Source organism: Panthera uncia (genome assembly GCF_023721935.1).
Source record: "Panthera uncia isolate 11264 chromosome C1 unlocalized genomic scaffold, Puncia_PCG_1.0 HiC_scaffold_3, whole genome shotgun sequence".
In the NCBI taxonomy this organism is placed as follows: Eukaryota; Metazoa; Chordata; class Mammalia; order Carnivora; family Felidae; genus Panthera; species Panthera uncia.
Genome location: NW_026057584.1, coordinates 87895497 through 87913517, shown reverse-complemented (window position 1 = coordinate 87913517; position 18021 = coordinate 87895497). Strand labels below are relative to the sequence as shown.

The 18021-nt window shown below is 37.0% G+C and overlaps 1 protein-coding gene and 1 long non-coding RNA gene across 2 annotated transcripts in view; one reads left to right on the top strand and one right to left on the bottom strand.

The window, feature by feature from the left end:
• LOC125911648 (uncharacterized) overlaps positions 1-16751 on the top strand; it is an 18213-nt gene extending 1462 nt beyond the window's left edge. Inside the window, exon 3 of the long non-coding RNA XR_007454397.1 lies at positions 16662-16751. This is a non-coding gene — a long non-coding RNA (uncharacterized LOC125911648). The remainder of the gene's footprint in view (positions 1-16661) is intronic.
• LRP1B (LDL receptor related protein 1B) overlaps positions 1-18021 on the bottom strand; it is a 1876868-nt gene that overhangs the window by 756433 nt on the left and 1102414 nt on the right. The gene's annotated exons all lie outside the window — the stretch shown is intronic.

Sequence of the window (18021 nt, the reverse complement as noted above, 5' to 3'; positions counted from 1 at the left end):
ACACAAATGTTTTCTTTCTCTCTGCAAAATTCACCTGTCCTCTGAACTCCCTTAGTACTATATTTGTATCTCATTCCTAACACGTATCACTTACTGTCCTGTTAAGTTTACTGAACTATGGACATGCTATCTTTTCCAGTTGTATCTGTAGAATATGAGTGCAGGTAGAAATATAATTTGTGCTTAAAACCCCTAGTAGACATTGGTAATAAAGGGGTAGTAAATATTTCTAAAATGAAAAAAAAATAATGAATGAAAGTAAGTAATATTCTTTCTGGGTAAAGGAAAGAAGAAACATAATTGGAGATGTGTGGGTAGCCTATTCATTCCAGAATTCTAGTGAGAGTACTCTCCTATTGTTTCAATATGATATCATCCCAGTATTTTCATATACTGCTGAATACCTAGAAGAAATATCATATCCTTAGTTTGACTACTAGATCCTTAAAAATACTCATATTTGCATTATGGAAAACATTTTTATAGATAACACCTACAAATCAAACAAATCACAGAAAAAAAAAAAAATCACACAGACATATATACCCAGATTTTCACATGGAGACATATCACTTAATCAGGCTAAAAATTTCACATCTCAGTGTTTGACATATGCCATCACTACTCTAAGAGGCATCAAAAGCAAATTTTGCAAACTTTTAATTTAAATAAATATGCTAAATGAAAATTTTTACTACTTGAAAAGTATTATTCAATATAAAAAGTCAATAAAAATATTTTCCTTCCTTGTCACTGTAATGTTGAATGTGTTACAAAATTTGGAATATCAGTAGCCTACAGATAGGTAAATTATATTAAATAAAGCATAATTCATACTCTGCTACTATAGAGCAGTATCTCTTAATTCAAACAGTAAGGGGTTCTGGGTAACTGGATGGCTCAATCGGTTAAGTGTCGACTCTTGGCTTCTGCTCAGGTCATGATATCATGGTTGGTTCATTAGTTCAAGCCCCACATCAAACATCAATCTCTGTGCTAACAGCATGGAGCCTCCCTGGGATTCTCTGTACCACCCCCCCCCGCCCTTCCCCTGCTCAAGAGTGCATGGTTTCTCTCTCACTCACTCTCTCTCTCTCTCTCTCTCTCTCTCTCAAAAATAAATAAATAAAGATGGAAACAACCATAACCGCAAAGAGTAAGGGGGGAAATCTCTGAAATTGAATAGAAAATTTATTATAAATGTTACAATAAATGTTCTAATATATCAAGAACATTTTAAAGAGCTGTTTAATAAGAAACAGATTGCCTTTCTACAATTAATTTGCTTACAGTTTGAAATAATTATGTGATAAATACATCCTTCTGGATCACAGATGATATTTTCTAAAAACCATGCCGCATTTCAAAAGGGCTTTTTTTTTTTTTATCTCATCTGGTTTATAGCCCCCAGAATTCCTGGCAAAACAGTGAAATATCTACCAGGAAAGATGCTTTCTTCTTCATATATTTACATGCTGAAGTTGATCTGAATTTCACAATTCTTCCAGAACATTATTACTGCAGAACTTACTTAATTTTTTTGAGAGGGAGTGTGTGGGTGCACAAGTGGGGAGGGGCAGAGAGAGGACCTTCAGCAGACTCCAGACTGCTGAGAAAGTCTCCACTCCTAGCGTCAGCAGAGAAAGACTCCACTCCTAGCGCTGAGGCCCATTCACAGGACTCATCTCATGCCTGATATGACCTGAGATGAAATTAAGAGTCTGTCACTTAACTGACTGAGCCACCCACATGCCACAGAATTTATGCATTTTACAAATGATAGTCCAACATACCAAATAGTGGAAAGAGTGTAAGAATATAAATTGGAACTTGGGGATATTGATTAAAATTCTATGCTAACTATCCATTAGACATTGGGCAAATGACACCGCCTCTCTGAACCCATGTGTCTTCCCATGCAAAATTAGAGAATCCTATGCATATATTATACCTACCATGTACTAAGTACCTTGCAAAAACATGATGGCTCCTGATTCTAAAAGCAAATGACAACAATTATTATTCCTACCTTACATATGTTGGAAAGGTTACATAATTTGTCCGAGGTTACACAGCTAATAAAGTATGGAGCAGAATTCAAACTCAGACACTTTGACACTACTCTTGCACCTGCTCATGTAAACTCTACAGTGTGTTATTATGATCTTCAAGGACATGTTCATTTCCAAATTTCTATAACTGTTTGTAATCATCTCCAAACTAAACAAATTTAATGAAGGGAGGTATTATGGCATGTTAGAAAAAGTATGGCAGTTGGGAGTTCAGCGTCAGAGAAATAGGTCCAAATCCTAACATATAACATAACTAATTGAGTTATAAAAGAATATTCCTTAACTCCTAAGACCAAGCTTCCTAACTCATGTAAAAAACACAAATTCTCCTACTTTCAAGGTTAAGTTTAAAGATCCAGAATAACTTAGGAGGGATGCTCAGAAGATGGCAGATTAGGAGGATACTGGGCTCACCTCGCCCTGCTCATCACATAGATTCCACCCACATTGGCCTAAATAACCCAGAAATCCACCAGAAGACTAGCAGAACTGATTCTCTGGAGACAAGCATAGACAAAAGGCCCATGGAAGAGGATAGGAAGGGCAGAGAGGTGGTGTGTGCTACACGGACTGGCAGGAGGGAGCCAGAGCAATGGCGGGGCAGCCCGCTGGGCATGGCAGAGCCCCCGGAATCTGGCTTGCAAAAGTGGAGGGGCCGCACTCCATGAGTTCTGCCATGGGGATTTAACATCTGGAATGCTAAAAGTCAACAGCTCTGCTCTCAGAGAGCGGGAAGGGCAAGAGGATGCCAGGAGGAAGAGTAGTTGAGTCCTGGAAGGACAGAGCTCCAAGGAGGAACAAAGGTGCTGGCAAGCACCATCTCCCTCTCCCATCCCCCAGCTAAAATTCCAAAGGGAACCAGTTCCTGTCACCAAACTTACTTGCACCACGCAAACACCGAACACTGGGCTTCTGTGGATCCATCCCTCCAACAGGTCTGCCTCCCTCCTGGTGCTGCAGGGCCCCTCCTGCAGGGGACCACTGATGGCAAAGTGATCTAAGTCTGCCCTTCTCGCCCCTGTGCACATTGCGAATCCACCCCTGCACCCTCATTAATACACCAGATCCCATCAAAGAAGCACCACAAGCTTGGCAGTGTGCAAACAGCCCACACAGGGGCCATACCACTCCACTCTGCCCCTGGGAGAGGAGAAGATAAGGTACACACCAGTCTCACTGTGGACCCAATGTTGGCCTGGGGGCAGACATCAGGTCTGACTGCGGCCCTGCCCACCAACACAAGTTTCTCCCAACAGCACAGGGGAAGTACCCTGCAGTTTGGAGATACCACTGGGACTACCCAAAATGACAAAACAGAATAATTCTCCTCAAAAGAAACTCCAGGAAGTAGTGACAGCCAACAAGTTGATCAAAAACGATTTAAGCAATATAACAGAACAAGAATTTAGAATAATAGTCATAAAACTAATCCCTGGGCTTGAAAAAAGCATAGAGGAGGGCAGAGAATCTATTGTTACAGAGATCAAGGAACTAAGAAATAGTCATGAGGACCTAAAAAACATGAGGTACAAAATAAGAAGGAGGCGGACACAGCACGGATAGAAAAGGCAGAGGAGAGAATAGGTGAATTAAATGATAAAATTATGGAAAAAAGAGGAAGCTGAGAAAAAGAGAGATAAAAAAATCCAGGAGTATGAGGGAAGAATTAGAGAACTAAGTGATGCAATCAAACAGAACAATATCCATATAACAGGATTTCCAGAAGAGGAAGAGAGAGAGAAAGGGGCTGAAGGTGTACTTGGACAAGTCATAGCTGAGAAATTCCCTGATTTGGGAAGGAAAAACGCATTGAAATCCAAGAGGCACAGAGAACTCCCTTCAAACGTAACTGGAATCGATCTTCTACACAACATATCATAGTGAAACTGGCAAAATACAAGGATAAAGAGAAAATTCTGAAAGCAGCTAGGGATAAATAGGCTCTAACCTACAAAGGGAGACCAACAAGACTAGTGGCAGACCTATCTAATGAAAACAGGCAGGCCAGAAAGGAATGGCAGGAAATCTTCAATGTGATGAACAGAAAAAATATGCAGCTGAGAATCCTTTATCCAGCAAGTCTATCATTCAGAATAGAAGAAGAGATAAACATTTTCACAAACAAAAACTGAGGGAATCCATCACCACTAAATCAGCCCTACAAGAAATCCTAAGGGAACTCTGTGAGTGAAATGTTAGAAGGACCACAAAGTACTAGAGACATCACTACAAGCATGAAACCTACAGACATCACAATGACTCTAAACCCATATCTTTCAATAATAACACTGGATGTAAATGGACTAACCAAAAGACATAGGGTATCAGAATGGATAAAAAAAAACCAAGACCCTTTTCTTTGCTGCCTATAAGAGACTCATTTTAGACCTGAGGATACCTTCAGATTGAGAGTGAGGGGATGGAGAACTATCCATCATGCTACTGGAAGTCAAAAGAAAGCTGGAATAGCCATACATATATCAGACAAACTAGACTTTAAATTAACGGCTGTAAAAGGGAGGCACCTGAGTGGCTCAGTTAGTTGAGTGTCCGACTTTGGCACAGGTCATGATCTCACAGCTCGAGAGTTCGAGCCCTGTGTCAGTCTCTGTGCTGACAGCTTGGAGCATGGAGCCTGATTCGGATTCTGTGTCTCACTCTCTCTCTGCCCCTAACCCACTAGCATTCTGTCTCTGTCTCTCTCAAAAATAAATAAACATTAAGAAAAAAAAAAATTAAAAAGCTGTAAAAAGACATGAAGAAGGGCAATATATAGTAGTTACAGAGTCTATCCATCAGGAAGAACTAACAATTTTAAATGTCTATGCAACGAAAATATGACCCCCCAAATATATAAAACAATTAATCACAAACATAAGCAACCTTATTGGTAAGAATGTGGTAACTGCAGGGGACTTTAATTCCCTACTTACACCAATGGATAAAGAAACAAAGGCCCTGAATGATATGTTGGATCAGATGGACTTGACAGATATAGTTAGAACTCTGCATCCCAAAGCAACAGAATATACTTTCTTCTTGAGTGCACGTGGAATATTCTCCAAGATAGATCACATACTGGGTCACATACAGCCCTTCATAAGTATACAAGAATTGAGATCATACCATGCACACTTTCAGACCACAATGCTTTGTATGAAACTTGAAACTGACCACAGGAAAAAGTCTGGAAAACCCCCAAAAGCATGAAGGTTAAAGAACACCCTAATAAAGGATGAATGGGCCAACAAGGCAATTAGAGAAGAAATCATAAAATATATGGAAACAAATGAAAATGAAAATAAAACACTCCAAACGCTTTGGGATGCAGCGAAGGCAGTCCTGAGAGGAAAATGCATTGTAATCCAGGCCTATCTCAACAAACAGGAAAAATCCAAATACAAAATCTAACAGCACACCTCAAGGAAATAGAAGCAGAACAGCAAAGACACCCCAAACCCAGCAAAAAAAGAGAAATAATAAAAGTCAGAGCAGAAATAAACAATATAGAATCTGCAAAAATTGTAGGGCAGATCAATGAAACCAAGAGCTGGGTTTTTGAAAAAATAAACAAAATTGATAAACCTCTAGCCAGGCTTCTCAAAAAGAAAACGGAGATGAACCAATAAGATAAAATCATCAAGGAAAATGGAGTTATTACAACCATTGCCTCAGAAATACAAGCAATTATCAGGGAATACTATGAAAAATTATATGCCAACACACTGGACAACCTGGAAGAAATGGACAAATTCCTAAACACCCACACACTTCCAGAACTCAAACAGGAATAAATAGAAAATTTGAAAAGACCCATAACCAGTGAAGAAATTGAATCAGTTATCAAAAATTTCCCAACAAATAAAACTCTAAGACCAGATGGCTTCCCTGGGGAATTCTACCAGACATTTAAAGCAGAGATAATACCTATCCTTCTCAAGCTGTTCCAAAAAATAGAAAGGGAAGGAAAACTTCCAGACTCATTCTATGAAGCCAGCATTACTTTGATTCCCAAACCAGACAGAGACCCAGCAAAAAAAAAAGAGAACTACAGGCCAATATTCCTGATGAATAAGAATGCAAAAAATCTCAAAAGATACTAGAAAATAGAATTCAATAGCGTATGAAAAGAATTATTCACCATAATCAAGTGGGATTCATTCCTGGACTGCAGGGCTGGTTCAATATGCGCAAATCAATCAACGTGATGCATCACATTAATAAAAGAAAAAATAAAGAACCATATGATCCTGTCAATTGATGCAGAAAAATCATTTGACAAAATTCAGCATCTTTAATTAATAAAAACCATCGAGAAAGTTGGGACAGAAGGAACGTATTTAAACATCATAAAGGCCATTTATGAAAAGCCCACAGCTAACATCATCCTCAATGGGGAAAAACTGAGAGCTTTCCCCCTGAGATCAGGAACAAGACAGGGATGTCCACTCTCATCACTGTTGTTTAACATAGTGTTAGAAGTTCTAGCAACAGCAATCAGATAACAAAAGGAAATCAAAGGCATCAAAATTGGCCAAGAGGAAGTCAAGCTTTCACTTTTTGCAGATGATATGATATTATACATGGAAAACCTGACAGACTCCACCAAAAGTCTGCTAGAACTGATACATGAATTCAGCAAAGTAGCAGTATACAAAATTAATGTACAGAAATCAGCTGAATTCTTATACACCAATAATGAAGCAACAGAAAGACAAAGAAAGAAACTGATCCCATTCACAATTGCACCAAGAATCATAAAATACCTAGGAACAAACCTAACCAAAGAAGTAAAAGATCTGTATGCTGACGACTATAGAAACCTTATCAAAGAAATTGAAGAAGATACAAAGAACTGGAAAAACATTCTGCGCTCATGAATTGGAAAAATAAATACTGTTAAAATTTCAATAGTACCCAAAGCAATCTACACATTCAATGCAGTCCCAGTCAAAATTGCACCAGCATTCTCCTCAAAGCTACAACAAGAAATCCTAAAATTTGTATGGAACCACAAAAGGCCCCAAATAACAAAAGTAATTTTGAAGAAGAAGACCAAAGCAGGAGGCATCACAATCCCAGACGTTAGCCTCTAATACAAAGCTGTAATCATCAAGACAGCATGGTATTGGCACAAAAACAGACACATAGACCAATGGAATAGAATAGAAATCCCAGAAATAGACCCACAAAAGTATGGCCAACTAATCTTTGACAAAGCAGGAAAGAATATCCAATGGAAAAAGACAGTCTCTTTAACACATGGTGCTGGGAGAACTGGACAGCAACATGCAGAAGAATGAAACTAGACCACTTTCTTACACCATTCACAAAAATAAACTCAAAATGGATGAAGGATCTGAATGTGAGACAGAAAACCTTCAAAATCTTAGAAAGAAAGCAGGAAAAAACCTCTCTGACCTCAGCCGCAGCAATTTCTTACATGACACACCTCCAAAGGCAAGGGAATTCAAAGCAAAAATAAACTATTGGGACCTCATGAAGACAAAAAGCTTCTGCACTGCAAAGGAAACAATCAATAAAACTAAAAGGCAATCGATGGAATGGGAAAAGATATTTGCAAATGACATATCGGACAAAGGGCTAGTATCGAAACTCTATAAAGAACTCACCAAACTCCATACGCCAAAAACAAATAATCCTGTGAAGAAATAGGCAGAAGACATGTAGACACTTCTCTAAAGAAGACAACCAGATGGCCAACAGGCACATAAAAAGATGCTCATTGTCACTCCTCATCAAGGAAATACAAATCAAAACCACACTCAGTTATCACCTCACGCCAGACAGAGTGGCTAAAATGAGCAAATCAGGAGACTATATATGCTGGAGAGGATGTGGAGAAACGGGGACCCTCTTGTACGGTTAGTTGGAATGCAAACTGGTGCAGCCACTCTGGAAAAAAGTATGGAGGTTCTTCAAAAAATTAAAAATAGATCTACCCTATGACCCAGTAATAGCACTGCCAGGAATTTACCAAGGGATACAGGAGTGCTGATACATAGGGGCACTTGTACCCCAATGTTTATAGCAGCACTTTCAACAATAGCCAAATTATGGAAAGAGCCTCAATGTCCATCAACTGATGAATGGATAAAGAAGTTGTGGTTTATATATACAATGGAATACTACTTGGCAATGAGAAAGAATGAAATATGGCCTTTTGTAGCAATGTGGATGGAACTGTAGAATGTTATGCTAAGTGAAATAAGTCATACAGAGAAAGACAGACACCATACATTTTTTTTCTCTTATATGGATCCTGAGAAACTTGACAGAAGACCATGGGGAGGGGCAAGGAAAAAAGTTAGAGAGGGAGGGAGCCAAACCATAAGAGACTCTTAAAAACTGAGAAGAAACTGAGGGTTGATGGTGGGTGAGGGGGAGAAGGGAAAGTGGGTGATGGGCATTGAGGAGGGCACCTTTTGGGATCAATACTAGGTGTTGCATGGAAACCAGTTTGAAGATAAATTTCATATTAAAAGGATCCAGAATAATTTACAATGAAATGTCTGGTACATATTAGGAGTTTAAGTAAATGCTACTATTATAATACAATAAATATTTTCACAATCAGATCACATTTAAATTGGTTTAAAATATTAAGTACTGAAACTACAAATTTTGTCAAAATAATCATTAACATGGGGGGCTATATATAATGGCATATATATATGTATATATGTATATATACATATATATATTAAAAGAAATAAAAATAATAAAATATTTGGCAAATTTCAGAATTGAAGACCACTACTTTGCTATCTGAAATTGAGAATTTCGATCATTTTAATTCTCTACTTACTACTTTAAATGTATGAGTCAGTATTCTACCTTGAAACTTTTTAAAAGGTAATTATGAGATAAATTTTTATTTTAACTGTATAATCCTTGAAGCAGTCTCAATGTGAAATACTATATAGGACTTGCGAAAACAATATGTTTAGGTAAAGAAATTAGTCCTGAAACTATTTTTTAAATAACTGATTAAGTCATAACTGAAGTAGATGGATGTTTATGGAGGTATAAGAAGAGAAGTTTATAGCACAACTAGACAACAATAAAACATACATTTGGTTAGAAAAAAAATCCCTCATGTAATATAAAAGGAAAAAATTCAATGGTATGAAATTTGGGGGAATTACTTAGTAGGCAAAGAGCAAACTAAACTAGAACAACATCCATCTAAGAGGAAGATGAACAGTTAGGGCTGTTTTTGTTTGTTTTTATCCATGGTTGAAGAGACTAACTTACATTAACGTGAACAAAAGTAATCATTATTTCACTAGTTGTATTGAAACTCCTCTTGTTTTAAATCCACTCACCCATAACTGTATTTATTTTGTGATATTTGCTTTCTTTTAAAATAGAAAAATTTGGTCTAGTGCCATCAAGAGACCTAGATGGGGGTGTGGGGACAGCAATGAAGGCAGGGTGTATTGCAGTAACACCATGTTCATGCATTCTCTGTCCCATGCTGGGCATTTCAGTACTGGGCTTCTGTCAGGCAAGAAGAGAGAGTGAAACATCTATCTCAGACGGACTGTCTGAGACTCCCTGTAGGGAGACAATGGGTATGAAAACTCCTCTCTGCCAAGAAGCAGGAATGTGCATTGCCTTTTTGCACAAGAAGAAACTATGCCTGGTTTTTATGGAAATAGTGGACACTTACAGATGCCTCAGGCAGTGAGACACATTCAGAACACGGTTTTTTAAATTTCTAGGTTGACTTATTTATTTTGAGACAGACTGAGACAGCATGAGCGAGGAAAGGGGCAAACAGAGCGAGAAATCTAAGCAGGCTCCACACTGCCAGCGCACAGCCTGATGGGGCTGCAGTTCATGAAACCCTGAGATCATGACCTGAGCCGAAACCGAGAGTTAGGTGGATGTTTAACCAACCAAGCCACTCAGGTGCCCCAGAACAGTTTTTAAAATGACATTTTGGGGGCACCTGGGTGGCTCAGTCGGTTAAGTGTCCAACTTCGGCTCAGGTCATGATCTTGTGGTTCACGAGTTCGAGCCCACGTTGGGCTCTGTGCTGACAGCTTGGAGCCTGGAGACTGCTTCAGATTCTGTGTCTCCCTCTCTCTCTGACCCTCCCCCCATTCATGCTCTGTCTCTGTCTCAAAAATAAATAAACATTAAAAAAAATTTAAAAAAAATAAAATGACCTTTTGGGGATACCTCAATGGCTTAGTTGGTTAGGTCTCTGACTTTGGCTCACGTTATAATCTCGCAGTTTGCCAGTTAAAGCCCCTCCAGATCTCCCCCTCTGTCAGAACCATCCCCCTTGTTCTCTTTCTCTGTCATATATAAAATCAACATTTTAAATATTATTAAAAAATTAAAATTAGGGTTTGTGTGTCAAATGTAATGTTTACTATTTTTGTAACTTTATTCATTTTGAAAGAGGGATCGGGGGATGGATAGAGAGAAGGGAGAGAAGGGAGAGAGAGAGAGAGAGAGAGAGAGAGAGAGAGAGAGAGAGAAAATCCCAAGCAGACTCCACACTGTCAGTGTAGAGTCCAACGCAGGGGCAGAACCCAGGAACCTTGAGATCATGACCTGAGCTGAAATCAAGAGTCCAATGCTTAATCAATCCATCCAATGCTGAGTACTCCCTCTCCTGGCACCCCATGTAACATTTACCTTTTTAAACATTAAATTATTTTGCCAAAAAAGGGAAGATATGAATGCATTTCATGTTGTACATACTTTATAAGTACAGTCATATGTGAGTAAAATAATTCACATGGCCCTCCCTAAAGATAGTCACTATAAAGTTTTCTCATCTTTCTTAAAAAATTAATATATTCATATAAATAGGATTAGTCTGCCTGCAGAAAAGTATTTTCAACTCACTTTGTTTACTTATCAGTTTATCTTAGAGTTTGTTCATTTAAGGATATATTTCTACTTCATACATTTTAACCACTACTTACTATCATTCATAGCAAAAATACATCATACCTCTTTTGGTGAACATCTATGTTATTTCCAATTTTATTGTTATTACAGGTAATGTACATTTTTATGCATGTGTACACATTACTTGGATAAATAACTGATCATGGGATTGTTGGGCTTAATATTACAAGTAATTTGATTTTCATAGATATTACCAAATAATACTTCAAAGCCACTGTAACAATTTACATTTTACCCAATAGTGTAGAAAATATTTTATTTTCTTATTATGTCATTAATATTACCTATTATCAGTCTTTTAATTTTTATTCTTATACAAGTGGAAAAGTCATATATTATTGTGCTAACTTAGATTTTCATGATTAGTATAATGTTGAGCATCTCTCTATGTGCCTAATTAGGAAATTTGTATTCTTTTGTGAATTACCTTGACTAATTTTTTTTCTGACGTTGTTTTTATTCAGTAAAATAATCACTTTTCTGATATATATGCTCTAAAGACTTTTGCTTAGTTTATTTTCTGTATTCACTTGCTTATCATGTCCCTTGTCATAAAAAATAAAATATTTTTACACAGCTTCTATTTATATATTATTTAATATATATAAGCTTATACATAAGCTTATATATATTGATTTATATAGCTTGCACATATACATAAACTTGATTTATAAGCTTATACATACTGATTTAATAAATAAATTTAAATGTTATATATATATTTATAAATATATTACATTTATTTAATAGTTTCTGGGTTTTATGTCTTAAAAAATGTTCCATACCCCAAAACCATAAAATATTTTTTTTCCTAAATTTTAAATTTTTTGTGCTCTTTAAGCTTTATTTTCGTATGCTTTGGAGGCAGAACTCTTTTTTTTTTCCCCCCATAAATGAGTAGACACAACTCACCCCCTTCTTTGTGTGTGCTTTTTAGGGGTATAATTAATGCCAGGGGCGATGGATTGACCTGGAACCACTGTTTTTAATTCACGTAATTACTAAACTGCTTTAAACATTGCCTTAAGGCTTTTTTCATCTCTTTTGGTTTTTAAGACCATAGCGTTCTCCTTTTCAACTCTTATATTTGAAGTTTATACCTGTGATGTTTTAGGCTATGGTTCCTTGCTCTCTGGTCAATATAGTCCAATCTGCATTCTAGCTAGAAATTTCTCATTATTTCTAATCACTCATGAATACCTTTCAATTTTTCATTGCTGTTATCAATTTCTTTTGTTAATATTTTCCATTGCTTTTTATGAATATAGAGGGCAAAGTCTGGCTTAATTTTCTGCTTGCTCCTTTGACTCATTTGTAATATGACAGATGCATTCAACTAGAATGCAAATTCTTTAAGAATGGCAATCATAATTCTAGATGAATACCTTGCCTGCTATCTAGCAGATCTTTGGTAATTAAATAATGTTTAATGTAGATAAATGAATGGAAATCTGGCCAATAATAAGAATCAGATTTTCAGATAGCCTTTAATCATATCATCCTGTACCATCTTTTTAATAAAAGATTTTTAAGTTTAATTATTTACTTTGAGAGAAAGAGTGCACATACGCGGACACACACAAGTGGCGGGGGGGGGGAGGCAGAGAGAGAATCCCAAGCAGAGCCTGATGCGGGGATTGATCCTACAACCGTGAGATCATGACCTTAGTCAAAATCAAGAGTTGGTTACTTAGCTGAAAGAGCCACCCAGGCACCCCAACATATTTTTTTCCTGATAATATAATGTTTTAAGCTATTTTTTCCTTTTTGCAACGTGTAAACTCCCATCAATACTTTTAGTATATATATTTTTTATGGTTAAAAAGAAATACAAAATGAGCTTACTGAAAGTTAAAACACAAATCTTTTTGCATCAAGTGAATTTTTGTGTGTGTGTAAACTGTGAATGTTTAAAAATATCACAAGGCATTCACATGTATTCATAAGTAGTAGTCAGTATTTTTAAGAATTACTTCTAATGCTAAGGTAAAGAGAGACAAAGCAGTTTTTAAAAATATTTCAGTCTTGCTCTTAAAATTCCCATTTGCATTTATGAATTATAGACATGTAGAATTGGCCTTTGTTGAGGATGAAGAAAGCTACAAAAGAATATTGAAACACAACAATAAGTGAAAGTCCAATAATCTACAAGATCATAACTTTCCTCGGGTCCAAATAAAAGCTGAGATCCCAAGGCAACAAGATGAAAAATCCAGAGTGATAGGCCTCTTTCAGGAAAAAATGAGACCAATGAAGTGTCATACCATTGGCAAAGCATAGGAGGAAAAGCAAAGTGCCATAAAAATAGAATTTTAAGAAAGCCAAAATGGTAAAGAATTGTTAAAACTAAGTTTGGTTTAAAGGGAAAATTTAGAATCCCTGGGAAACTGGCACAAGAAATTTCTTTCACTGAATTCATGAAAAATATTGAAGGCATAGCAGGAAACCTGAGAGAAATCCTTATGTGTCTCACATATATGAAACCCACTCTATCCCCTAGATTTTTCTCTCATACAAAAGAAATTCCTTAAACCACTGGGGATGGGGAGAGAGACTTTCCCACTCCTAGAAGCAGGACAAAAGTTCTACTGACTGTGAAGGGTATATAGAAACAAAAACCACCTGCCACTAGAAAGGGGGAAGGAAAGCTTTCCTTCCTCAAACATAAAGTGAGTTATCAAGATTAGGTGCCCTTGGGGCGCCTGGGTGGCTCAGTCAGTTAAGTGGCCGACTTCCGCTCAGGTCATGATCTCACGGTCTGTGAGTTCGAGCCCTGCGATGGGCTCTGTGCTGACAGCTCAGAGCCTGGAGCCTGTTTTAGATTCTGTGTCTCCCTCTCTCTGACCCTCCCCCGTTCATGCTCTGTCTCAAAAATAAATAAACGTTAAAAAAATTAAAAAAAAAAGATTAGCTGCCCTTGAGGGAGGGGTAGAAGCCAAAGCCACAGGGAACCTGAAGGAGGAGTCATACCACCCTTGGTCCTACCATAACTTTGCTACTCACAACAAGCAACACTAGTCTTGGAGAAAGGTAAGAATCTCTACTGCCACAGGTCCAAAGCACAGGTACACTGATGTTGATGGAACAGGAGAAACAAAGCTGTTTGCCCCTGGAAGCAAAGCCGTTTCCTCCTAGATACAAAAACAAAACAAAACAACAACCAAATAAACAAACAAAACCCAGACAAACAAACAACACAGGTGTTTGCCACTCTGGGGCTGTAGCAGAACATCATCTCCAGGCCAAGCGTTCCCACAGCACATGGTGGACACTGGCTGCTAAGGGAGAAGAGGCACAGGAAGACTCACCTCAAAACCCCAGATACCTAAGACCAAAACTGAACCAAGAAAATGGAGAACCCCTCTTCCACGCCCCAGGAGTTTCTCACTTAGTAACATATCACAATAATCTCACTGAGGGAAAGGTGAGAGTGCAGACAAAGGCATTAAGGCAGCTGAGAATGGAGTATTAAAAGCTGAGGAATGAGCAGGCATACTCAAATCTCCATATAAAGCACAAGGTAGTATCAACCCATCACTGGAGAGATATGAAAGTTTACCAAAGGTAACTAACTATAATAAGAACAAAATCCATTCACCTAACTCACTGAGATAAAATGACCAACAGAAGAGGTACAGCTATCAATAGAATCCGACCCGAAGATAACCTTGATGTGTAAACCTTCAAAATAAAACTATGAGTTATCAATATCTACCTCAATAGTTCAAATGAAAAGACTGATAATACTGTGCATTGGTGAAAAGGCAGAAAAACTGGAACTCTCACACTTGTTGGGAAAGCAAAATTACCCAGCCACATTGAAAAATAGTTTGGACAGACTGAACAGTTTACAGTTTAGTAGTTTCTTATAAAGTTATACAAGATCTTATCATATTACCAGGCAATCCACTTGTATAAACAAAAACACATGTCTACACAGTGTACTATACACAAGTGTTTATAATAGCTTTCTTCATAACTGACTAAACTTGAAACAACCCAAATGAACCTCAACTGGTAAATGCATAAAAATTTTGGGGTACATCCATACAGCATAATATAACCTAACAAAAAATTTAATAGATATATTCAACAACATGGAGAAATCTCAAAAGCATTATCTAAGAGATGAAAGCCAAACTCAATAGCTATTCACTATATGATCATTTTTTTTCTGACATTTAAGAAAACATAAAACTACAGAAAAAAAAAAAAAAAACCAGAGCAGAATAGAAATTAGACTATTAGTTTTTAGGAATGTGAGGGAACATTGTGGGGAGATGGAAATATTCTAATTTGATTGTGGTGATGATTATTCATCTGGATACATTGAACTACTCCCTTAAAAAAAGTTGAATTTTGGGGCGTCTGGGTGTCTCAATCAGTTAAGCATCTTGCCTTCGACCTAGGTAATGATCTCACGGCTCATGAGTTCAAGTCCTGTGTCAGAATCTATGCTGATGGCTCAGAGCCTGGAGCCTGTTTCAGATTCTGTGTCTCCCTCTCTCAGCCCCTTCCCCATTCACACACTGTCTGTCTGTCTGTCTGTCTCTCTCTCTCTCTCTCTCTCTCTCGCAAATATAACTAAACATTAAAAAAATGTTTAAAAAGGTTAATTTTACTGTATGCAAATTATGATGCAATAAAGATGATTTTTAAAAATAAAGTTATAAAAATGGCTAGAGTTTATCAGAAGAAAAATACAGAGGTTCAGAATAAAATTTGTAGCCATTTTTAGATAGACCAAAAGAATATCATTTAATTCAACCATTTTTGTTAGGAAAAAAAGAAAGAGAAAAAGATCCATTACCTAAAGATTTTTGTCTATATGATACCAAATAACTAATGTGAGTCACATTTAATCTAATATTTTTGACTCTAAATATATTTCAATATATCTGGTAATGCTCATCATCAAACTAATCAGTGGTAAAGAGGGTATAGAATATATATACTCATGGCTAGGTACTCTAGTTTTGTTCACTTCACAAATCATGACTGTGGTATCCAAAAGTGACATAATTTTCTCTTTGGCATAATGTAAAATAGTATATGCAATGGAAATTATTTATTAGCAACAGTTCTATGACTTGCAATACACAGCAAATAAGAAATGTTTTCATTTATCTGGAGAGCCAGTGCTGTCTATGACTGGAAATAATTTTAATGTCTATGTATTTTGTGATTCTGGAGAATTTGGACAGAAAATTAACTCAGATGATATTGTTCAATGGCCAGAAATATAACATTTTAGAAATCATGCCACACCTAGTACTCCTTACACTTAAAAATATAAATGATAAGCAAAAGTGCCATTTGAGATGTTACAATTGGAGAAAAATGATGAGAGGTGAAGAGGTGCTCTTGTACCTCTTGTCTAGGGAAAGTGTTGTCTTGGAACCTCTCAAGAGCTTTTATTCTTATTTTTAAACACTTTTTTAATTTGAAAAGACATAATTCTAAGCCTTGCAAAATGCTTAAAGTGTTTCAAATAAAAAGAACAAAAGTGATATTAAAATAAAATAATGAAAAAAAGAACTAGGAGCATAAGGGTGAGTGAAAATATTATTTGTTATCACCTGTATGTTTAAATGAAGTTTCAAAACAGTCTTACTATTGTTTTTTATTCCCCAGGTGTCATTTGGACAACTGCCTAATGACTATTAGAACATCGGCAATTTGGTTGCAAAATTAGGAGCAATAGTAACTCACTGTGACATTTGTAATGGGATGTTAAAATTAAAGGTTGGAATATGAGCCAAAATGATGAAAAAAATCAAAGCAAGTGTGAGAAAAAAAAAAAAACAGTTCTCATATTTTACAAAGAACTATATCAGAACTGTTTCCACAGCTCTTGGGGACCTCAACAGGATGAATGGTGTAAAGGGAAGACAATGTAAAGGGAAGAGAACTTTGGAGAGGCTGCTTTTCTGTAATTCTCTAGTCCTTGCCCTTCAATCTCCCAAGGCTATAGGAAAGCGAGATTGAAGGAATGCCCTTCACCTCAACTCTAGTGATGGAGCTTCCATGTGACTTTTTTAATGTTTATTTATTTATTTATTTATTTATTTATTTATTCATATATTTATTTATTGAGAGAGAGAGAAAGAGAATGAGAATGAGAAGAACGGGGGTTGAGGGGGCAGGCAGAGACAGAGAGGGAGAGGGAGAATCCCAAGCAGGCTCCATACCTAGTTTGGAGCCCGATTTGGTGCTTGATCTCATGAAATAGGAGATCATGACCTGAACCAAAATCAATAGCATACACTCAACCAACTGAGCCATGCAGGCACCCCTGAGAGATCTTTGAATTGAGTTCTCAATTGTCAGTTTTCCCAAATGCACATAACTCATGCCTGAGAAAGTTTTATATCTGAAAAAGCTAAGTGGTGGTTGATTTGCACTATATCTGTATTCCCAGAGTTTACCAGGGCAGTTGTTTTTCAGATTATTGTGTAGACCACACAGGAGAGAATGTTGGCATATGAATGTCTTCTGTCCAGTACAACGTAGCTCAGCTGGGTACAAGGACTCAAACAGTAACAAAATGGATATGAACTGGATATTCAGAATGCAAAGTCACAAGCATAAAATCTCATACACTTTGGCCAAGGGAAATTAAATTAGATCTAACAGAAAACTCCCCAAAATCTTGCACATGCACACACACAAACATACAGACACACATACCTAAACTCCTCAAGAGAGTAAATTTTAAAGACTTGTCATGCTCATAGAGAGGTCAGTTTACAAAGGGATTAATTCAAATAAGACCCTTGCTATCTCTGTATCACTGTACCCCTTTCACCAGTTCCCACCAATGTTAAGCAATGAGTCAGCACTGGTAGTTGACCAACAAGTTGGGATGGGTAGCAGGGAAAATAAATGCATGGCAGAGAAAGATAAGGAACCAAATATGTCCTCCTTTCCTTTTCCAGGCTTCTAGCCAGAAGACAACACAAGTTTTCAAGTTTTGCTGTGGAAAGTTCTGCCA